General features: G+C 41.3%; 1 long non-coding RNA gene across 2 annotated transcripts; it reads right to left on the reverse strand.

The window, feature by feature from the left end:
* Positions 1–12,629: 12,629 nt before the first annotated feature.
* Positions 12,630–23,753, reverse strand: LOC125377513. 2 transcript variants are annotated; one of them, XR_007219672.1, is made up of 5 exons: positions 23,517–23,753; positions 22,179–22,217; positions 20,786–20,960; positions 14,561–14,650; positions 12,630–14,286 (listed from the first exon to the last, which is right to left on the reverse strand). It is a non-coding gene; the product is annotated as an uncharacterized LOC125377513 (long non-coding RNA). The 2 variants fall into 2 exon arrangements; XR_007219671.1 differs by lacking the exon at positions 22,179–22,217 and having other exon boundaries at positions 12,634–14,286; positions 23,517–23,745.
* Between the last annotated feature and the right edge of the window lie 1,912 nt (positions 23,754–25,665).

The raw sequence follows: 25,665 nt of genomic DNA on the forward strand, positions 1-25,665 counted from the left end.
TGTTCCCTCCGCGCTGTAGCTTGGCCAACGGAAAAAGGAGAAATATATAATTACTGAAAACGAGTTATATATAACGATGTTGCTAGTTTTATTTTCCTAATTCAATTTCATATTCTGCTTTCCCTTCTATGACAAATAATTCCATAAGTTTCATTAATCTACGATCACCATCTTTTTCAAACTTTTCCTTCTTTAAGAATGGGATGAAATGGGAAACTTGAAATAAACGTAATATTTTTTAAATGTACATGTGTATAATATGTACATGCATATGGAGGTGTAAATCTAACAAACAAACAATAATATGAATAATGCCCATAAGTAGGTCACTGGACGAGGCGATGCCTTATGTTGTTTAGTACTTCCGGTGACAAACAACGTCTCGCGGCAAACGCGACAGCAGTGTTACTTCAGATAGGGCCTGGCGAATCATATTCGGAACACCCTGGTGTAAATTAAAAAAACATGACATTGTCACAGGCATTAAAACACTCGAGTGAGGTAGCACGAATAGCAAGTGTTGGCTTGTCAAAGCAGTTGCAGTGTTGTCAGGACGTCCTATTGTCAATGTCACACTGGTCACTACCCATTCATAAATATTGAGGTAACTTTTCACTATTCTCACACTTCTGATAGGCTGGTATAATTATCAGTGTTGATAAGTCAATACTGATCAGTTAATCATCACATGTACAGTGATGATGGCCTTGAAATATGAGCATAAACAGTCGTGCTGTGACTCGTTTGATTGAATTTGTTGTTATTTATTGTCAAAAAGAAAGACGGTATTTGCAACTGCAATATCCTCCTGGTTTATACATATAGAATACTAAACGAGCTCCCGTGTAATACCAATTTTATGAAACGAGTGAATAGTTGTGGTATCTGACGAGCGAAAGCGAGTTAGATACCACAACTATTCACGAGTTTCATAAATTGGTTTTACACGGGAGCGAGTTTAGTATTTTATTTATTACTTGCCATTTATAACGTTTTTAGTATTATACTGTTGAGTATGAATAGGCTGACACCTACACGATCCACGGCATAGTCCAATTGAGTTTAACAGAATAATACTTCAAACACGTCAAAAGTTGAAACGTATGAATTTAATACCATACAACGATCCACCTTTAGAATTCAGGCGTCCGTTCCACAAAATTATCGTAAAGCTAAGACTATCGCAACTCACATACTTTAACTTGGACTAACGACTGTCGTTGTGCTACAATACGATCGCCTTGTGGAACGGGCCTTGCACCTCAAAGTTTACAATCACGTCACAATACCCGATGGCGTAAATTAGGGAATTTTGTTGCAAGATCCATCGGCAAAAACATGCCATGTGACGTCAGCCTAGCAACAAGGTTGCTGGGGTCATCGAGTGTGCATAAGCTCCTCTCAGTAATCTATCATCTCCACACGCAATGCCGTTGAATAAGCCAAAGGATGTTGAGAGCTTTCAATATTTGTTCGTTAAACGTGTTCCGAGAGTACATAAGCACGCGTTTTGGTATTACACAATGTGTAATACAGATGTATGTTTATTAAACGGGTGATCTCTTCACGGGCAAGTAATAAATCATACAATCAAATGTTATGGCAAATTTCCATTACATCTATCCTGAGTCTTTCCCGATATTTAATGTTCAGCTCTGACAAGGAACGTCACAGAATATATGTGTGTGTCCTGAGGAGATGACACAAACTATAGTCGTAAGAAGGCCTATTATGTGCATGTTGGCAATGTAAATTGCTGTGACATTTTGTCAATACTTGTAATATCACTGAGTAATAATGTTGGGCAAAGAGACTTATAGGGGTGCCTGTGTTGATCAAAAAGATATGTGCCAACACCTCACTTAAATGTTTTCTGTATGATATGAATTTTCCTAGAACATTCAACAGGTGATTACCAATGAAAATTAAACGTAACCAATGGCATAGCAGTTGTTGCTTTATGGAATTAATTCTTTGAGGAAAATCAACATGTCTTGTTTTTGCAGCGGCTGTATAAGGGTTAAGAATGCAAATACACTGATTCATAGGGCAATAGCCAATAAGCATTACTCTTGACCAGTAATTTTAAAACAGATTGGTACAAATGGATACTGGAAAATATGAAATGTCAGTTTTCTTATTTGTTTTACTTGGCTTTATTGGCTGAATATTTGAAATACACAAATATATGAAGAATAGGTGCCATTGTTTCTCTGCATCAAATACATATCGTTGTACTAAATTGTGTTCATCAGTGTTCACTGAGTGATAAGATGAGGGTATTAATGTTTTGGCCTTCTGGCTTTTTTTTTTTTACTTGGGTCGTTTAAGCCTCACAACCAGAAATATTAATAAAAAAGCACAACCGTTCATCACAATGAATTTTGCCTAGCTATCAACCACACTCTGCAGTGTTAAAACAATTATATTGATGACGTGTATTTTCTACAGCTAAAGAGCTAAACAATAACAGATAATGGGGTGAATACGGTAATTGTTTACTTCAACGATGCGCATTTCCATGTACTTTGTCGCGAAATACAAAAGAAGACTACATATGTATTTATATGACTTCAGTAATGTTTTTGGCGTATAGCCTGTTTTGTACCTTATATAACGGTATGCATACTTCAAAGATGCGCGAAATATATGAAGGAAGACCATCAGCGTATTTGAATGACTATGGTAATGCATTTGGCAGACAGGCTGTTTTGTCCTGTATACAAGTGAGTAATATATCTAAATACTTATACATTGTGAAAAAACATAAAAATGTGGAATGGGTTGTTGTTATAGCTCATACTTGTCGACGCTCATGGTATCAATCACTGGATTGTCTGGTGCAGGCTCGACTTATTACAGACCGCCATCATAGAGCTGGATATTGCTGAGTGCGGCGTTAAGCAAAGAAACAACCAGAACAAACTTACTGAATGAAGAGGCTGAACTTAAGAAAAAACATCGGTTTCGGTACCCAGCAGCCTGTGCTTGTGGTAAGTGAATGTGGTGTTCAATACGACAGAACTGGCAGCCGTTTCGGTACCCAGCAGCATGTGCTTGTGGTAAGTGAATGTGGTGTTCAATACGATAGAACTGACAGCCGTTTCGGTACCCAGCAGCATGTGCTTGTGGTAAGTGAATGTGGTGTTCAATACGACAGAACTGACTGAATTGAAGCGGCAGAGACATATTTGAATACAGCTGTTCACAGAAAACCAGATTCACATCACATCACACTCACATCACATCACACTCATGTCCATATCACATCACACCCACATCCACATCACACCCATGCACATCCACATCACACGCAATCCGCACCACACCACATTTTTAATAACTGCAATATATATTTGTAAAGAACGAAATACCCCAGATACGGTTATTAGCATTAAAACTGTTCTTTTATAAGCCCCCCCCCCCCCCCCCCCCCTCCCTCCCCCTCATGACAAAGCGGACCCTAATTTGTTCTTTTATAAGGGCCCCCTGAAACAATACAGACCCTACTGTTCAAATAATGAGAGGCGAGCCTTTAAAATTACAAAACTTCAGCTGCACGTTTCCTGTTGGGATTTAGGGCCAGAAAGCCACAAAAGAACCCCAGGCTGGTCGCAAAACCACTCAACTTAAACTCTGGTTAAGATATGTGAACTCAGCGATTGTGTGCTGTGCTGTTCTGTGCCGTGCCGTGCCTCCTGGTGTTAGATAGATTTGCTCATGCTATCGACCACTGGTTTTTATCCCTTGCCTGCACGCATTATGTACATGTAGCTGGCATAGGATTGATTTGCCTGTTTGTTGAGAGGTTCGCGAAATAAATTGGACATGCCAGATTTTATATGAATATGTACGGTAATATACAAAAGACTATGGAATAGTAGGACGCCGGGGATGGTTTTGTGATGTACAACAGGCCCGTAGGAGCTAGCGTTTCTCACAGTGGGAGTGGCCGACACACACATCGTAGGGGTCGCAAGCATACCCATGCATCAGTGGCACCGATTAAGACTATTCACGACAGACATGGCGAAAGACAAGTACTTTATATGTAGTTCTGGTGTATACATTTAGATTGAATCTAAATTCGGTTTTGCAATTAAGACAGTAGTTAATTTCAGGATTTTAAAGATTCACTTATTTACAGAGCGAAAAATGAAACTTTTGGAAACGTTTTACTGATGAATCATTTCGGGTTTTTTTTTATCAAAGCTCTGCACAGGAGCTGCGAGTAATGGGTGCTTAATAAAAAGGGTCGTGTCTGTGAAAAATCAAGAGATTCAATACAGTGAGTAAATATAAAAATAATATGTAGATGTATGTGTATCTGTTTAAATGAATTTAAAAAAAATAATGAACAATGCACACAGCTTCCTATATATGGTACATATCATTCCAAATGTAGCTGGTCTATAATAAAATTAAATAACGATTTCGTCTTTACGCCCCAAGGCACTGAACTTGGATACGTCTATAGAAGAGCGCACAGATTGTTTTAATAAAACCCAGTCTGCTTGAACTTGTTTTCCTCTCTCCCAGCGCGATATTTGAGACGATAAGAGACGGAACCAAGCTTACACTAACGCCTTCTCGATACTGGTTGAGCTGCCGACAGCCGACTTGAAACCTGTGACGTCAGAACTGGCGATGATGACGTCACACCCTCTGTACTTGAACTCGGTGACCTTGGTCCTGAGACAGCTGACAAAGACGCTTTATGCGGTCAAATTTCTGTTGAATTTGGCCACGAAACGGGTCAACTTAAAGATGACGTTTACTGCACAAACCGTCAGTGTATGGGGACAGATTTGGAATGGAACAAATGTCATAATTTCACTCCTAATTGATATGCATTAATAAGGGGAGGGATTGCGTTTTTAAAGGAGATACAGAAAGAAAAAGACTTATATTACGTTGATAAATTATCTTTCAAGTCACGTGACCACCGCCATACTGGTCAGAAGCTAGACCCAGAGGCGAGGCGACAGTGGCGTTAGTACAAACATAGAATGAGGGTAGTCGGCACCGTTTTCGCTTCTCTTCGAATTTAGAAGATTGGCATGTGATACAGAGTACATTGTCAATGCCTTGTCTTTTATTTCAAGCACAAGCAACGAGCAGATAATGAAATCAGAAGTAATGAACATTATTTTTATTACCTAGCTGTTACCATATATTAGGTGGGACACCACCCATACTTCGGCTGGGTCTGGAGTGGGCCACACCCCTCCCCTTTTTATTTTGACTCTACCCAAACCAGGAACTATATATAAGTTAATATATAACATGATGGTCGTCAAAGTTAAATAAATAATGGTGTACATATTGTGATATTTTGGTTGCTCTCTCTCTCTCTCTCGCTCTCTCTCTCTAAATGGAAGACTTCGCATGTGTAACATATAACGGATCCAGTGTGGTTGACTATATGCTTTAGCCATTTCTACTTGTTTGTGCATTTTATTGGAAATATGATGTCACCTTTAGTTCAACTCAATCAGTGCCCAAAAATAATAATACTGAGGATACAAGCAATAAGGCTGTACACCCCTGGACAAAGCATATAGGAAACAGAGAATATAAGTAAGAGTTTTTAACAAATTTTCAGGATACATTTCTTGTGACACCTGACCAAATATTTGTAAATGTTGAAAAAAATTGTTCCAGTGTATCAACATTATAACGTATGTAGCTGTATCAATATTATAACGTATGTAGCAGTATCAATATTATAACGTATGTAGCTGTATCAATATTATAACGTATGTAGCTGTATCAACATTATAACGTATGTAGCTGTATCAATATTATAACGTATGTAGCAGTATCAATATTATAACGTATGTAGCTGTATCAATATTATAACGTATGTAGCTGTATCAATATTATAACGTATGTAGCAGTATCAATATTATAACGTATGTAGCTGTATCAATATTATAACGTATGTAGCAGTATCAATATTATAACGTATGTAGCTGTATCAATATTATAACGTATGTAGCAGTATCAATATTATAACGTATGTAGCAGTCTGCAGCTAGTGACATGAAGAAACAAAACAATTTCGGCCACTCACAGATAAATCAAACTGCCTTTATGCAGTTGATTTAAATGTATGTTTTTTTCAGCAACAAAAACTGTGTTAATAAATCCAAGAAAGGATCCCAAGTGTTTTTAGAAAAATCCTTCAAAGCGGGAGAAGCAGTCGTACAATCACCATGAAGATATCAGTTGAACTGTGGTGTAACCATGTATGTCAGTGACACTGTATTTGATTACTCAGCTATGACTGACATTAATCTGTCTCCATCCGACAGAACATTTTAACAACATAAATCATCTAAACAGACCATTTACAGACGAAGAAATATATTCTTGTTTAAAAGTGTTGAAATACATTCCCTCCCCAGAGGGGAAACAGTATTATTTGTCCACTGCACAAGGCAGGAAATATCCAAGAGCCTCCTTATTGATTCAATTTGTAAAATACTCTGTGTTGTATTCAAGAAAAGACTGGAGTTGTGGGGTGATAGAAATAACATGTTATCTGTGCAAGCCAGTTTTAGGCCAAATTATTCAACTGTTGACCAGATATTCTGCTTGCAGGGTGATCTATATGTCTGTCTATGTCTCAATGTCTATATCTATATGACAATGTGACTATGTCTATGTCTCAATGTCTGTGACTATATGTCTATATGTCTGTGTCTGTATGTCTATGTTTATGCCTATATGTCTATTTGTGTATCTCAGATGTTTATGTCTGTGTCAATGCCTATATGTTATGTCAGCGTCTTTGTCTTTATCTATGTTATGTGTAATGTCAATGTCTATATCTATATACATGTATATATATATATATATATATATATATATATCTATATATCTATCTATCTATCTATCTATATCTATATATGTTGATGTCTCTATATGTCTATGTCAATGTCTATATCTATATACATAAACATATATACATATATCTATATATCTATCTATCTATATATATGTTGATGTCTGTCTATATGTCTATGTTTATGTCAATGTCTATGTCTTTATGTATGTTTATGTCTATTTGTGTATGTCTATATGTTTATGTCTATATCTTTATGTATTTATGTCTATGTGAATGTCTATACATCTATGTCTGTTTGTCTCTGTCTATGTCTATTTGCACTTGTCTATATGTCTGTCTATGTCTAAATGTCTGTGCATAAGTTTATGTCTATATGTTTATGTCTATATGTCTATGTCTATATGTTTAAGTCAATGTCTATATATCTATGTTTGTATGTTATGGGCCTGGGCCTGGGCATTGTACCCTATCCCTGGTTCCCTAACCCCAAGACCCTAAAAGGGACATTGTACCCTATCCCTGGTTCCCTAACCCAAAGACTCTAAAAGGGGCATTGTACCCTATCCCTGGTTCCCTAACCCCAAGACCCTAAAAGGGGCATTGTACCCTATCCCTGGTTCCCTAACCCAAAGACTCTAAAAGGGGCATTGTACTCTATCCCTGGTTCCCTAACCCAAAGACTCTAAAAGGGGCATTGTACCCTATCCCTGGTTCCCTAACCCAAAGACCCTAAAAGGGACATTGTACCCTATCCCTGGTTCCCTAACCCCAAAGACTCTAAAAGGGGCATTGTACCCTATCCCTGGTTCCCTTACCCCAAGACTCTAAAAGGGGCATTGTACCCTATCCCTGGTTCCCTAACCCAAAGACCCTTAAAGGGGCATTGTACCCTATCCCTTGTTCCCTAACCCCAAGACCCTAAAAGGGACATTGTACCCTATCCCTGGCTTCCCTAACCCCAAAACCCTAAAAGAGACATTGTACCCTATCCCTGGTTCCCTAACCCCAACACTCTAAAAGGGGCATTGTACCCTATCCCTGGTTCCCTAACCCCAAGACCCTAAAAGGGACATTGTACCCTATCCCTGGCTTCCCTAACCCCAAAACCCTAAAAGAGACATTGTACCCTATCCCTGGTTCCCTAACCCCAACACTCTAAAAGGGGCATTGTACCCTATCCCTGGTTCCCTAACCCCAAGACCCTAAAAGGGACATTGTACCCTATCCCTGGCTTCCCTAACCCCAAAACCCTAAAAGAGACATTGTACCCTATCCCTGGTTCCCTAACCCCAACACTCTAAAAGGGGCATTGTACCCTATCCCTGGTTCCCTAACCCCAAGACCCTAAAAGGAACATTGTACCCTATCCCTGGTTCCCTAACCCCAAGACCCTAAAAGGGACATTGTACCCTATCCCTGGTTCCCTAACCCAAAGACCCTAATAGGGACATTGTACCCTATCCCTGGTTCCCTAACCCCAAGACCCTAAAAGGGACATTGTACCCTATCCCTGATTCCCTAACCCCAATACCCTAAAAGGGACATTGCACCCTATCCCTGGTTCCCTAACCCCAAGACTCCAAAAGGGACATTGTACCCTATCACTGGTTCCCTAACCCCAAGACTCTAAAAGGGGCATTGTACCCTATCCCTGGTTCCCTAACCCCAAAGACTCTAAAAGGGGCATTGTACCCTATCCCTGGTTCCCTAACCCCAAGACTCTAAAAGGGGCATTGTACCCTATCCCTGGTTCCCTTACCCCAAGACTCTAAAAGGGGCATCGTACCCTATCCCTGGTCCCCTAACCCCAAGACTCTAAAAGGGGCATTGTACCCTATTACTGGCTCCCTAACCCCGAGACTCTAAAAGGGGCATTGTACCCTATCCCTGGTTCCCTACCCCCAAGACTCTAAAAGGGGCATTGTACCCTGCCCTGGTTCCCTCACCCCAAGACTCTAAAAGGGGAGCCTACCCAGTCTGGGACAGACTTGTTACATCTAGACATATTGTGTGACACAGCACGGCACAGCACGGCACGGCCACAGCACGGCACGACCACAGGACAGCATGCCATGCCACAGCACAACATTGGGAGTTCACAGGCATGGAGCTGTGTCATCAGGCAAGACCTGAAATGAGAATTTGAAACTTAGACCTTGTTGCTCTTCTTCAATATATACTGAATAACAGAATAACAGAAGTTTATTGTATTTCAGGGCCAGGCGGGCTCCAGTACAGTTTTCACAAGTTTTTAGAATATGTATACATATTAACACCTGTCAACACATACTGTGCATAATCATTCTTATAAAATGCACACATATCAGTATGGAAAAATGTTATATGACCATTAGGGTTATGACAAAGACCCCTTGACTTTCATGCTTAATTTGAACACTCCAAAGGGCATGTAAAACTGTTCTGGACAATCAGCACCAGACCTCAAAGTTTAAATTTCTACCAAGTAGCCATTAGGCTACAAGCATTTTTTACCAGGTAGCCAGTGGTGAAGTCAAGCCAATATTGTAGGTAGCCAAAAGCATTTGAAATGATCTTTTATCAAATAACTATTATAACATGTACAAGTCATAGCACTAGTCTTGAAATTGTATCTTAGTGGAAATTTTTTGTCAGTAGACAAATTGAAATTTAGGTCGAATTGACGACCATTTTAGTGTCAACTTTGAGGCCTGAGTTTGTGTGTGATTCTTGAGTAATGAAACCCCCCTGGTATATGAGAGGTGACTACACACAGGACGTCATGATCTGATAGACAGGAACTATTTTCATAACCAGTCACATTGACAGCACTGCAGCTTTGACAGCTTACTCAGCAGGATAAAGACGACAGATAAAAACTATCCTACAGATAAATACGCAGGTTTCTAGGTGCAAAAAGGTCAGGTAGGTACTACAAACATGTCGCCGCCCTTGTCTAATTGGTCATAGAGTCAGAACTGTTGACCATCGGAGATGAGGACAAATTTTCAGGCATCCATGGACCTCAGTTCAATTATGAATTCAGTCTCATTCAAGAAATCAAGGGTTCTTTTTTGGGGATATGGAACAAATTGAAAAAGTCGGATGAAGAAAAACAAACAAATTCTCAGTTTGTTGGTACACTTGAATCTTGTCAAGAAATTACTATTGTCTCCAAATGAACTTTGACCTATTGAGACCATCCACCTTGGTGAACAAACATCCATCTACCCAGGTAAACAATCACCAATCTACCCAGGTAAACAATCACCCATCTACCCAGGTAAACAATCACCCCATCTACCCAGGTAAACAATCACCCATCCACCCAGGTAAACATTCACCCATCCACACAGATAAACAATCACCCATCTACCCAGGTAAACAATCACCCATCTACCCAGGTAAACAATCACCCATCTACCCAGGTAAACAATCACCCCTCCACACAGATAAACAATCACCCATCCACCCAGGTAAACAATCACCCCATCTACCCAGGTAAACATTCACCCATCTACCCAGGTAAACAATCACCCATCTACCCAGGTAAACATTCACCCATCTACCCAGGTAAACAATCACCCATCCTCCCAGGTAAACAATCATACATCTGTGAACAATCACCCATCTATCCAGGGGAACAATCACCCATCCACTCACCCTGGTTTGTTTGTTGTTTGTTTAACACCGCACTCAGCAATATTCCAGCTATATGACGGCGGTCTGTAAATAATCAAGTCTGGACCAGACAATCCAGTGATTGACATCATGAGCATCAATCCACGCAATTGGGAAACGATGACATCATCAACCAAGTCAGAGAGCCTGACCCCCCAAATAAAGGGATGAATGCATGGGTGGGTGAATGAGTGGGTTGGTGAGTGAGTGGGTGAATGAATGGGTGAGTTGGTGGGTGATGAGGAGAGTGAAGGGATGGGTGAATGGGTAAATGGGCGAGTGGGTTGATGAGGGGTTGAAGGGGTAGGTGGGTGAGTGAAGGGGTGAATGAGTGGTTGGATGGGTAAGTGAGGGTAGGTGAGTGAATGGGTGGGTGGGTGAGTGAAGGGGCGGGTGGATGGGTGGGTGGGTGAGTTAAGGGATGGGTGGGTAGGTGAGTGAATGGGTGAGTGGATGGGGTGTAGGTGAGTGAATGGATGGATGGGGGGTGTAAGGTCAGTGAAGGGGTGAGTGGGTGTGTGAGTGAGTGCTCAATATCCTAGGATAAGGCAAACCAATGACAGATAGCATGAGACACAATCCCACCCATTTGGCATGATGACCTCTGTTGACCTTGACATTCACTCAAAATCCTCCCAGCACCACACTACACCATAGTGTGAAAATCTTCAGGGGAACAGAAAAATAACAAGACAGTCCTATATAACTTCTGTGCTGAACACAAACTGGGCAGAATTTGAATCTTAAATAGACAAACTGATTGTTTTCAATCCATTAATTCCACCATGGTATTGGTAGACTTCAGTGCCATATAAAAGCACTTCAGATGATTCCCTCCAAGTTCAGCTAAGAACCAAATGTTCACAGCTCCTGAAAAACTAGATCTCCGTGAGTGAGTATGACTTTATGTCACTTGTCCATGCAATGTCCAAGCAATGTTCCAGCAATGTTCCATTAATGTACCATTCATGTCCAAGCAATGTCCAAGTGATATACCAGCAATGTCCTAGCCATGTTCCAGCAATGTCCAAGCGATGTCCCATCAATGTACCATCAATGTCCCAGCCATGTCCCAGCGATGTCCCATCAATGTACCATCCATGTCCCATCAATGTACCAGCAATGTCTCAGCAATGTCCCATCAATGTCCCAGTGATGTCCCAGCCATGTCCCATCAATGTCCAATCAATGTCCCATCAATGTCCAATCAATGTACCAGCAATGTCTCAGCAATGTCCCAGCCATGTCCCATCAATGTACCAGCAATGTCCCAACAATGTCCCAGCCATGTCCCAGCAATGTTCCAGCAATGTCACAGCATGGTCCCAGCAATGTTCCATTGATGTACCATTAATGTCCAAGCAATGTCCAAGCGATGTACCAGCAATGTCCTAGCCATGTTCCAGCAATGTCCAAGCGATGTCCCATCAATGAACCAGCAATGTCCTAGCCATGTCCCAGCAATGCCCCAGCAATGTCCCATCAATGTACCAGCAATGTCTCAGCAATGTCCCATCAATGTCCCATCAATGTCCCATCAATGTCCCATCAATGTCCTAGCCATGTCCTATCAATGTACCAGCAATGTACCATCAATGTACCATCAATGTCCCATGGGATTCGGAACTTTGAATTTCTGTGTCAGGTTCACACCACTATGAACAGAGTCAAAGTCAAAGTTGTTGCCATGGAAACAGAAAAAGATCTAAATTCTAAACACCCATAAGTAGCAAATGGCACCATTTGGCAACCTGGTCTCTGTGTGTGCAGTTTCAAGAAAGAATACCTATTAGTTTTAGAGATATGGTCCGGACAAACACACCACTATGAACTGAGTCAAAGTTAAACTTGTTGCCATGTAAACAGGAAAAATTAATATGTTTTAATTTCCTATAAAATAGCAAAAGGCACCACCTTAGCCCTTGATTAATAAATGTACCCAGTTTGGATTAAAAATGTTGAAAAGCTTTTTAGTTCTGCTCCAGAAATGACACCAGCCTCCTTTTCAGCTAAGTTTAACTTGTTTCCACAGGAAACTGGGAAAAATCAAATTTTGAAAATTTTCTAAATAGCAAGAGGCACCACTTCAACTAATATGTAATACATGTAGCAGATTGGAAGAAAATTCTTTTACAGTTTTAAAATTCTGCTCTGGAAACGACACTGACCCCGACCCTTTTTGAGACTAAGTCTAAATTGTTTCCATGGAAATCGAGAAAATTAAAAACACCAAATATCCACAAACAGGAAAAGGCATCACTTCAGGATCTGTTTGATACATCCGGCAAGTTTTGTTGAAAAATATTGGACAGCTTTCAGAAACAAAATTCATCCCACCTTTAGAGACAAAGTCCAAACTGTTTCCATGGAAATCGAGAAAAACTAAAAAACTGCCCAAAATCCATAAACATTAAAAGGCACCATTTCAGGATCTGTTTGATATATCTGCCAAGTTTTGTTGTAAAATATTGAATGGTTTTTGAGTTGTGCTCCAGAAATGAAATAATTACAGATGGACGGACAGACAGAAGGGCTGACAGATGGACAGACAGACAAGACATCGACTATATTAACCCCCCATTACATGCCGGGGGGAATAACAAGGCGACCTAATACGTGAGGAATCAATCAAAGGACTTTATTGTGACCACAGAATGCCACCTTCCCCGCTGACTTACAGGTTTTTGTCACGTCTTCAGACGTTTGGTTCCAACAGAATTACACAAACAGTTGACACATGTACAAAGTTTTAAATCTCAAACTTTGTAACAAAGAGAGTTCCCTGCAGGTAGATTAAGAGCAAGATTGAAGCTAAATGCACAGTCTGCAACTTTAGCCACTGGCCCCAAGCCCGCATCAAGTGATGTGCTGTTCAGTCTAGTAGGCTCAGCTTATAAAAGTCCACATGATAACACTAAAATGTACAACACATGATACTTGAGCCAAGAGATAGTATGACAAGACTCAAGTGTTCGATCTAATAAAAGTCCATACCATTACACTCTAATGTACAATAATAATAATAATAATGACCATTTATATTGCACATATTTCCACACCACTCAGGGGCATGCTCAAAGTGCTATTCTTACGTAGGTAGGTAGGTAGGTAGGTAGGTAGGTAGGTAGCCTCAGGCACAACTGATTCTGATTAAGTGTAGTAGAACCAGACACAGCACAAACACCCTGAACTCTTTCAACACAAGCCAACCAGAGTTATTTCCCTTGGTACATCAAGTTCCTACAGCCATTGAACGCCTGCACACCAAGTTCCCAGAGACTTGGTGAAGAAAAGTATTCCTGTTTCTTTAAACTGTTCTGGTACATTCATGTTTGTGGCAATACCAACAAGCTACCTATCACTGCAATGCCCAGATTGTGTAGCACTTGAAAATTCATGAAAAAATGTTTTAATTTCTACCATTCTTTAATTAAAGGTATTCACAGGTGAACAATCAGTGAAAAACAGACAATGTAACAAAATAGGAAGTCAGATCATCTTGACTATGCGCCACCATATTGTTTGGAGCAAATGGAAGTGATATGAGAGGGAGGTGGAAACTGACTGGTCAGTTGGATGGACATCGAAGGGCCATAACACGTGATTGCCACTGGTGGTGCTAGGATCGAGCCATGAAATTCCAACGTAATTCGGTAAGGGTGGAAACAGGACTTTTATAGTCCCTTGCCTTGCCTAATTCCCTTGCCTTGGGAAGATGGAGGAAAGTAGGTGACCCAGGCGTTGCACAGGTGAGAACTGGTGGTGTGGAAATGCTTCACATGAAACAATAAATAAAATATTTGTCAAATAATACAGGTTTGATTTCGGAAACATGACTTCTATTTAACCTTGTTGTGTTATATTTTTCAGTGGAACAACAGAACAGGTGTGTAATGGCTGCTGCTGCTGCCTACTTGAGGTATACTCGTTAGGCCAGGTAAACTGGTTAGCCAAGGTAAGTAAATGTGAGAAATAACACAAAAGGTTGAAACAAATTAGAATGTTATCATGTAGCATACAAAGACAATAGGATTTAATTATATTTACATCACTAGACAGCATAGGTTACTGAAGAAGCTTGATTGGCAGGTGCAATGAAAGTGGATTATCTCCCTTGGATGTGGCTGTATTCTTCACCTGAAAATATAACAAAGGATTTTTACAGTTTTTCTTGTTGAATAGTTGAAATATGAATGCCTTTGAGTTATATGAATGTATTATTTGAACCTAGAATAATAAAAGTTCATATTTTGCAGCAGCAACACCCAAAAAATATCATCTCGTTAACTTTGGTTAACGAGACAAGTGAAAAAAAGAGAGGACAAAATACAAAAGGCTGAAATAAATCACTTAACTATCCAATATCATACACAGACAGCGAACTAATATGTTTTCAAACACCAGATAGCACAGTTGACAGTAGGAGGTGGACTGACAGGTGTTGAATGAGTGGATTATCTCCCTTTGATTATTCTTCACCTAACATGAAAATTAAACAAAAATTAATAACACTTTGATGACTTATTTGGTTCTATTGGTTTTGTATTTGAGATAAGTTTGAGTAGAACTATATTAAAATACATGCCACCCCTGATAGAAGGGGGGATTGTTTGGATTGTTTGTTAGTTTGTTGATGCTACAAACAGCAATATTCCAGCTATATGACAGTGATCTGTAAATAATCAAGTCGGGACCAGACAATCCAGTGATCGACATCAAGAGCATTGATTTAAGCACTTGGAATACAATGATATGCATCAACCAACACACATACATATATTTATCTTGTTTGTTTGTTGTTGAACACTGCACTCAGCTATATGACATCAAGAGCAAAAGTTTGCGTATTTCCCGTTCATCCTCAGGATTTAGTTCAAGCATATCAAAACCGCGAACATCTTCAATAAAATCATTGTCTGACATCTCATCGCTATCTGAATCATGACTCGCAGTCATAACACACGAGTGTTCCAAGTCAAATCGCAACGCAAAGTTTACTTTCCGAAAATTCAGCTATCTAAAGAAACTTTCAAAATAAACACCCCATAATACACCAACTCTTGTTTCCTGTAGTCACATGACTTGTTAACGCGAGTATAGGATGTATACTTATTCGTAGTTTACTTGTATACACGCTGGCTGGTAGGCCGGCCTATGGTGTCTGGAGAGTCATGACATCTTTGCTGGTCTACTGGCCAACAGTTAAGACACCCTGTAATCTAAATCTACTCATGCTGTGATGTATCTGACCACTAAACAACAGAACCGCCTCCGTGGTCTGGTGGATGGGCGTCTGCCCAAAGGGTGAAACTATATGACTTTAACTATAAACACCACAAACCACCCTTAAGACTCCCTGTAATCTAAATCTACTCATGCTGTGATGTATCTGACCACTAAACAACAAAACCGCCTCCGTGGGCTGGTGGATAGAGCGTCTGCCCGAAGGGTGAAACTATATGACTTTAACTATAAACACCACAAACCACCCTTAAGACTCCCTGTAATCTAAATCTACTCATGCTGTGATGTATCTGACCACTAAACAACAGAACCGCCTCCGTGGTCTGGTGGATGGGCGTCTGCCCGAAGGGTGAAACTATATGACTTTAACTATAAACACCACAAACCACCCTTAAGACACCCTGTAATCTAAATCTACTCATGCTATGATGTATCTGACCACTAAACAACAGAACCGCCTCCGTGGTCTGGTGGATGGGCGTCTGCCAAGAGGGTGAAAGGCTGGGAGTTTGATATGAAACATGTCATACCAAGGACATTAAAGAATGGTACTTGTTGTTACCCTGCCTGTTGTTAGGCAATAAGGGGCTAAAACAAGGACTGGTCCTCTTGGAGTCAGTATACTGTGTCTGAGTTGCGTATTCATGTTAAAGTGTGAAATGGTATCTCAGTGGGATACCACAATAAAATTGGCATAAGTTCAGACTGGTACAAGCAGCCACACACAAACAACCATGCATGTTTCTATATAAGTGCAATAATCTTGAACATGATGTTAAACCCCACTTTCACCTCACATCACTAAAAAGCAGTCTATTTGACCACATGATCCATGTCCAGAGAATGACTTTAACCAGAAACACCATAAACCACCCTTAAGACAACCTGTAATTTATATCAACCCGTGAATGAGTGAGTAAAATTTAACGTCACATCGGCAGTATTTCAGCCATATCGTGACGAAACATTTATAATAATTACATCAAGATTGTATAAAAAGCTGTCAACGATGAACAGTATAATAACTAGAGTATCACAGTTTCGATTTTAAAACTAGTTTAGAATATTCAAAAGAATACATCATTATTCAACAATACAATATAAAAATGGGCTATAAATCACCAGCAACCAAAGTTAGGCCATATCTACCCATGATATGTTGTGTCTGATCAGAGTTTTTTTTACCACTTGACCCATGTCCAGAGAGTGAGTGAGTGAGTGAGTGAGTGAGTGAGTGAGTGAGCATGTGAGTGAGTGAGTGAACGTGTGAGTGAGTGAGTGAGCGTGTGAGTGAGCATCGAGTGAGTGAGTGAGTGAGCGTGTGAGTGAGTGAGCGTGTGAGTGAGCGTGTGAGTGAGTGAGCGTGTGAGTGAGTGAGCGTGTGAGTGAGTGAGCATGTGAGTGAGTGAGCGTGTGAGTGAGTGAGCGTGTGAGTGAGTGAGCGTGTGAGTGAGTGAGCGTGTGAGTGAGCATGTGAGTGAGTGAGCGTGTGAGTGAGTGAGCGTGTGAGTGAGTGAGCGTGTGAGTGAGTGAGCGAGCGTGTGAGTGAGCATGTGAGTGAGTGAGCGTGTGAGTGAGTGAGCGTGTGAGTGAGTGAGTGAGCGTGTGAGTGAGCATGTGAGTGAGTGAGCATGTGAGTGAGTGAGCATGTGAGTGAGTGAGCGTGTGAGTGTCGAGTGAGTGAGTGAGCGTGTGAGTGAGTGAGTGAGCGTGTGAGTGAGTGAGTGAGCGTGTGAGTGTCGAGTGAGTGAGTGAGCGTGTGAGTGAGTGAGCGTGTGAGTGAGTGAGCGTGTGAGTGAGTGAGTGAGCGTGTGAGTGAGCATGTGAGTGAGTGAGCATGTGAGTGAGTGAGCGTGTGAGTGTCGAGTGAGTGAGTGAGCGTGTGAGTGAGTGAGTGAACGTGTGAGTGTCGAGTGAGTGAGTGAGCGTGTGAGTGAGTGAGCGTGTGAGTGAGTGAGCGTGTGAGTGAGTGAGTGAGCGTGTGAGTGAGCATGTGAGTGAGTGAGCATGTGAGTGAGTGAGCATGTGAGTGAGTGAGCGTGTGAGTGTCGAGTGAGTGAGTGAGCGTGTGAGTGAGTGAGTGAGCGTGTGAGTGAGTGAGCGTGTGAGTGAGCGTCGAGTGAGTGAGTGAGCGTGTGAGTGAGTGAGTGAGCGTGTGAGTGAGTGAGTGAGCGTGTGAGTGAGCGTGTGAGTGAGTGAGTGAGCGTGTGAGTGAGTGAGCGTGTGAGTGAGCATGTGAGTGAGTGAGCGTGTGAGTGTCGAGTGAGTGAGTGAGCGTGTGAGTGAGTGAGTGAGCGTGTGAGTGAGCATGTGAGTGAGTGAGTGAGCATGTGAGTGAGTGAGCGTGTGAGTGTCGAGTGAGTGAGTGAGCGTGTGAGTGAGTGAGTGAGCGTGTGAGTGAGTGAGCGTGTGAGTGAGCGTCGAGTGAGTGAGTGAGCGTGTGAGTGAGTGAGTGAGCGTGTGAGTGAGCGTGTGAGTGTGAGTGAGCGAGTGATGAAGCTCTGATATTCCCTGATTTATCTCCTAGATATTATCAGGATGCCTGAACCTGAAGCTACATCCAACACCCTCAAGACACCCTGTAATCTAAATCTACCCATGCTATGATGTATCTGGTCAGAATACATACTCTATTTGACCCCTTGACCCATCTCAAGAGGAGGACTTTAACCAGAAACAACACAAAACACCCCTAAGACACCCTGTTATCTAAATCTACCCATGCTATGATGTATCTGGTGAGTATACATAGTCTATTTGACAACTTGACCCATCTCAAGAGGAGGACTTTAACCAGAAACAACACAAAACACCCTCAAGACACCCTGTCATCTAAATCTACCCGTGCTATGATGTATCTGGTCAGTATACATAGTCTATTTGACCACTTGACCCATCTCAAGAGGAGGACTTTAACCAGAAACAACAAAAAACAGCCCTAAGACACCCTGTCATCTAAATCTACCCATGCTATGATGTATCTGGTCAGTATACATAGTCTATTTGACCACTTGACCCATCTCAAGAGGAGGACTTTAACCAGAAACAACAAAAAACAGCCCGAAGACACCCTGTAATCTAAATCTACCCATGCTATGATGTATCTGGTCAGTATACATAGTCTATTTGACCACTTGACCCATCTCAAGAGGAGGACTTTAACCAGAAACAACAAAAAACAGCCCGAAGACACCCTGTAATCTAAATCTACCCATGCTATGATGTATCTGGTCAGTATACATAGTCTATTTGACCACTTGACCCATCTCAAGAGGAGGACTTTAACCAGAAACAACAAAAAACAGCCCGAAGACACCCTGTAATCTAAATCTACCCATGCTATGATGTATCTGGTCAGTATACATAGTCTATTTGACCACTTGACCCATCTCAAGAGGAGGACTTTAACCAGAAACAACAAAAAACAGCCCGAAGACACCCTGTAATCTAAATCTACCCATGCTATGATGTATCTGGTCAGTATACATAGTCTATTTGACCACTTGACCCATCTCAAGAGGAGGACTTTAACCAGAAACAACAAAAAACAGCCCGAAGACACCCTGTAATCTAAATCTACCCATGCTATGATGTATCTGGTCACAGAACACAGTCTATTGGACCACTTGACCCACGTCCAGATAACGACTTTAACCAGAAACAGCACAAAGCACCCTTAAGACACCCTGTAATCTAAATCTACCCATGCTGTCATGTATCTGCTATTGGGCCAGTTGGGTAGCCAGGTGGTTAAAGCGCTGGATCGTCAGGCCGAAGACCCGGGTTCGTTTCTGGTGTCCCCTGCCGTGATATTTCTGGAAAATTGCTAAAAGCGGCGTAAAAACATACTCACTCACTCAGTATGCTCTGAGAACAGAGCCAATCTGAACACTTCATTCATGTCCAGAGAATTACCTTAACCAGAAACTGCACAAATCCATCCTTAAGACACCTTGTAATCGACACCTACCCATGCTATGATGTGTCTGGTTACTATACACTGTCTAGTTGAACAGTTGACCATTTCCGGAGAAACAACACCCTTAAGACACCCTGGGTTGGGGTGAGGTGAAGTGGGGTGGGGTATGTTGTTGTGTGGTAGGGTGAGGTGAGGTGAGGTGAGGTGAGGTGGGGCAGGGTGCAGTGGAGTGAGGTGGGGTGGAGTGAGGTGGGGTGGGGTGAGGTGAGGTGGGGCAGGGTGCAGTGGAGTGAGGTGGGATGGGGTGAGGTGAGGTGGGTGAGATGTGGTTTGGTGAGGTGAGGTGAGGTGGGGCAGGGTGCGGTGGAGTGAGGTGAGGTGAGGTGAGGTGAGGGAGGGAGGCATGCATGCATGCGTGCGTGCGTGTGTAAAAGTCCAGACTCATGCCAGTTTTATGTCAACTCACTGAGATTATGCTGCAATTTAACACGAACACATAATCTATATGGCCACTCAGATCACAAGACCTCAGACCATAATTACTTTCCTTCTTTGTTATCTACAGTGACATGACAGCCCACCATAATTAATATTGGTCATAGGCCGTTCTCCTGTTGCATGCTGACCAACCTGCCACTTGCCACTTAAACCACAAAATTATCAGCCTGGATCCAACATCTAGCAAACAACAATATTAGTCAGGTTAAACCTGTATTTTTTTTGCCTATTTTTAAATACTTACATGCATGTTTTTATAAAATAATTGAACTAAAGTTCAAATTTTTCAACAAAAATAAAAATCAAAACTATTAAATGTTCATTCCAAAAAAGCCCTATCTTTACTCATTAAACTGATACATTGCACAGGTGGCTGTGGTACAGCCAATCAAGTGCAGCGAGCCACCAGGGGAGACCACTCTCAGCTGACAATCAGCCAATACCCCAAAATTATCAGACTGTGTGTAGAGCTCAATTGCAATTTGGACTGCTGGCACAAGACATGTGTTGATCTTGAGAGTTTCTAATAAAACAATCACGATGAAAGTCAGTGGCAACAGAATCAAGTCACAGTTCAGCAAGGGCCACGCTGCCTGGAACAAAGGTCTCACCTTTCGATCTGAAGAGTCAGAAAGTGCCTCTCCGCCCCAGATATCCAGGACTGTCACCAGGATGAGTGCTGAAGACTTCTCACTGGTCACCAAGTCCAGGTTGGATGGCTGTCTCTGTGACTGCATCTCTACTTCTGTGTGGCTGTTGGGTCAAACTGCGGCCAGCAAGCAAGACCTGAAACAAGAGTCAAGCAAAGCTGATATGGAGGGTGTATGACAATGAAAAGATGGCCGAGGCATGGAACACAGCTCCGAGATCGCATCATTCAAATCTACTGACTATGACAAGCCTCACCTGCAGATAGCCAAGGAGAGATAATACATGCTTGAAAATGACATTGAAATGTGTCATGAGTGACTTCATCACACCTGATGTGAAGTTGTGCAAAGGAATCAAGACAGGCAATCCTGGACAAAACACAGCAGCATCTAACATAGGACTTGCCTTGGGTCTACAGTACAAGACACACCTATTGGAAACACAAGAGCCAGATTACTGATGGCGAACATGGACATTCCACCCCCTTGCAGGAGCAGTATGGGTCAGATGGTCAGGTCTTTGTTACCAACAGAATGGGTCAAATGGTCAGGTCATTGTAACCAACAGAATGGGTCAAATGGTCAGGTCATTGTAACCAACGGAATGGGTCAGATGGTCAGGTCATTGTAACCAACAGAATGGGTCAAATGGTCAGGTCATTGTAATCAACGGAATGGGTCAGATGGTCAGGTCATTGTAACCAACGGAATGGACCAGGTGGTCAGGTCATTGTAACCAACAGAATGGGTTAAATGGTCAGGTCATTGTAACCAACAGAATGGGTCAAATGGTCAGGTCATTGTATCCAGCAGTTGAAACTGGTTAGTCAGACCATTGTTCCCACCACTGTGGACCAGGTGGTCAGGTCATTGTAACCAACGGAATGGACCAGGTGGTCAGGTCATTGTAACCAACGGAATGGACCAGGTGGTCAGGTCATTGTAACCAACGGAATGGACCAGGTGGTCAGGTCATTGTAACCAACGGAATGGACCAGGTGGTCAGGTCAATGTATGCAACAGAGTAGATCCTTGCTCACAATGTCAATCACTGGATTGTCTGGTCCACACTTTTTACAGGTCATGGTCATAGAGCCAGAACCACAAACTAAACCGAATCATGTGGTTGGTTTGTTGTCAGAGCTCAAAGGTCAAAGTCAAAGGAAGTTTATAGAATGATGATTAACAACTGATGTAAACCAGCACCACAGTTTCTGAGAAGTAAACGTGCTGCGAAATTAAGCATAAAAATCAAGGTGTCCTTGTCATACCCCGATAAAAAAGTTAAGTGTATTGTTATTTTTTACTGGCATGAACAGCTTTGAGTCCCCTTGTGTTTCTCCATATCACTCACACTGCAATCACACTGCATCCCTATAACTTCTTGGAAGATCTGAAAAAGTTAAAATTAATTTAGGTAAAATATCAATTTATAAAAAAATAAGGTACTTCTTTACATTTTGGGTCAAAAATAAATCCCATTGCATAATTACACATCATAGCAAAAGTTCTAGGTCTGTGGTTTCTGTGAAAATGTTTCTTAAAGTACTAGATATAAGTGTATTTTTTAACATTTTTATGTCTAAATTATTCTACAAGCAGAAATGTAATTGTGGCGGGCTGCTGGTGGACTGCATTACAAGTTACATTTGGCGTCTTGGGATACATCCCAAATTATAAATTATTTAGGACAGGGTTGCCCGCTTTACAGCAGGAACCAATTTATCCATTCTGCTTTACAGCAGATGGTCAGCTTGGCAACAATAGTTGCCCTCGCTCATGGTTTGGCAATGGTACTTGCCTGGCAGCGCTAGCTGCATAGCAACATGGGTTGCTTGGCAACGGTAGTTGCAGGGCAGCGGGCACTGCATTGGTAAGCAAAATGGGTTGCTTGGCAACGGTTGGGGTCACTTAACAGGGGTTAAGCTCATTTCTGCAGTCCACCAGTACCTCCACATCCGCGGCCATTTCATCCAATAATATCTCTTGTCTTAATTTGAAGTTCTGCTATCATGCATGATAGCGGAGCCTGTCATAATGGAGCCATGTCCTTATATAACAGCTCTCAATCACTATGTTCTTTTACATATCATATCAAAGTTACTGCTTGCTGTGCACAGTTAATTTTTTTAAAATCAACACATTTTTAAAGATCATGAGATATCACTGAGGCAAGCAGAAACCATAAAATAGATTATGGTCTCTGTGCCAATTTTAAGTTACCATGGTTAATTACTGTCAAAACCTGCTATTTCAAAACCAAAGTCAATGGCCACATCAATAAATTTAAATTATCTGAACAAATAACATACGGGTAATGGTTAACGATAGCATGCTTATCTTTTGAACAAACTTCAGGCTGACGATATTAGAGCGATCATCCGAGTTTCAGCTTCCCGGAGTGATTTTTTCTGAGAAAGACAAAACAATCCAATTCGCACTGGAGACACTTACCGTGGCTCTATGGATAAAAGAATGCGGTTCATTCACAATTAGCGGTCATAATATATTAACGAACATTGCTCCATTATTTCCTGAGAGGAGGGAGGATTGACACCAGTGAGCATGTCTTGCCTCGGCCGCACCCAGTGCCCGTTGGTGCAGTCGATTTCAAGTCTTGCTAGATCCGTGTCTAGAACTTATTCTATACTTTCAAAATATATTTTAAAAATATAAATAGTGAAGATACTACCTTATGTATCCACGGGCTGATAAGGTATCCCATGACATTTCATATTTTGCTTATAAAACAGCAAACACTATCACGATCACTTCCAAAACTCACTTCCTGGTCGCCATTTTCTGGTTCAAGAAAGTTCAAGGTCGTGTTGGATGGCACTACTGCGCTGGCCGCTGGACACGGACGAAAGCTTGGTCCCGTCTCTAAGTTTCGGGCGCAACAATATCGTGGAACTAGTTTTCCTTGCGTTTCAGAAAAAGCTCCATTGCTTTGCATGCTACCCGCGGTATGGATACCATTATTGAATGTGTAGGGGAAAATACATCGATGTGAGGAGCTTATTAAAACTGGTTCCAAGAACTCGTCGCGCCACACAGAGAAGGAAACCAGTCCGGTTGAAACCTCCCAGAGCAAATCTTGATCTAAATCTTTCACAGAGGGCCTGAAGGTGCTGACAACATGACGTCATTACCTTTGTCCGTGCACGTTCGAAACCTTGGCAGTGACCCAGCTATCAGTGGTATCAAGTCAAATCTCATCTTGGCCTGAAAAACAGTAAACTAAAGAAATATTTTCAATCAAAAAGCCTCTGTCTCAGACTTGCTTTGCCTGAGTTGCACTTACATGCAATAATTTTCTTTAAAGGAACAATGGATTTATGTTAACACAAATTTTAGCTTTAATTGTGTAATGGAAAAGGGATCTGCATTATGTTCAGAAATTATACCATATGACATAACGTGACTTGTGTTAGCCGGTGTGGACAGAAACTGAGCAGACAACAGGAGCCAAATGTTGACCCAATACAGAAAAAAGAAACTTTTGGTTCTTCACATCCGACTTTAAATACTTATGAGGACCTTGATATGAATTAAAGTGCCAAAAGAGTTTTGGTTTGCTATACATCTACTGAACCACTAAGCTAATTACTGTTTTCTCTCAGCGTAGCATAGATTTTCTAAATAATACATGTTCCTGGTATTAATGTTACAGACACAGTTTGAAGCATGGAGATTCAGTACAAATTGAGACCCGTGAAGATATAGAATAGATCTTCAGCAACCCATGCCTACCATAAGAGGCGCCTTTAGTTGATGCATGTCATCCTATCCCAATTGCGCGAATCAATGCTCATGATGTCAATCACTGGTGTGTGTGTGTGGTCTAGACTCGAGTATTTAGAGACTGCCATCATATAGCTGGAACATTGCTGAGTGCGGGGTTAAACAACAAACATACACAAAAAAACAGTACAAATTGAGAAATATGCATACAATTTCCACTAGATACTACATGAATGTGTGTGTGACAGCTTTGTTTACCTGCTGGTTGCCGAGTTGTTTTTCTAACGCACATTTTCATAAAATCTGAAAAGTGAAGGTTGTGACACGTAAGTAAGCAGAAACATTCCGAGAATCTGTGTACTTTGATTTGTTTGTATATTTTTCAAGAAATACCATGTGGTTGTGCGTGATTTTGCGTCAGTCATGGCGTCACGCAGGACGGAAACTTTGACAATTGTTGTAGAATTACAAAATCATTGCAATGTATATATTTTTAAGTCCCTACTTCGTGCTACGATTCTCTTCCCATGCATAGTCTGAAATGGTGCGCTAATGGATGCAACGAATAGACGAATGGATAGCTCAAAATAGGAGAAAATGCTACACTGTGTAACATCTGAATTTTGCTTTGTTTATATTTCTAAGAAGTGTAGTTTTCCTCCGAGCAGAGCGTTCGTTTCCAAACCTAATTTATTTTTCTTGATTTTTTCTGGACACTTGGTGTTGGTGACAAGGACAAGGACAAGGACCAAAGCATTCAAGGATGTATGTATAATAGCTGAGTGTGAAACATATGTGATGTTATAGGCGTCTCTTAATTCGACGTAGGTGAAACGGGATTTTGTAAACACTATCCAATATATGTATGGCGCAAAGTTTACGTCGGCGTTCGTGTTTGCATATTTTCTAAAACATTCTAACGATTCTTGGGTTATCGGCGACGTTTTGGAATGATCATGGGTGATTTGATAAACGACAGATACCCGTGATCACTAATATGTTCTTTTTGAAATTAATTTCTCTCAGTAATTATCCGAAATTTAAATTTCAGAACATGCTGTAAATAACGCCGTGAATTGTGACTTAGTAATGTTTAA

Source organism: Haliotis rufescens, unplaced genomic scaffold, assembly GCF_023055435.1.
Source record: "Haliotis rufescens isolate VD_foot unplaced genomic scaffold, xgHalRufe1.0.p SCAF_9, whole genome shotgun sequence".
Taxonomy (NCBI): domain Eukaryota; kingdom Metazoa; phylum Mollusca; class Gastropoda; order Lepetellida; family Haliotidae; genus Haliotis; species Haliotis rufescens.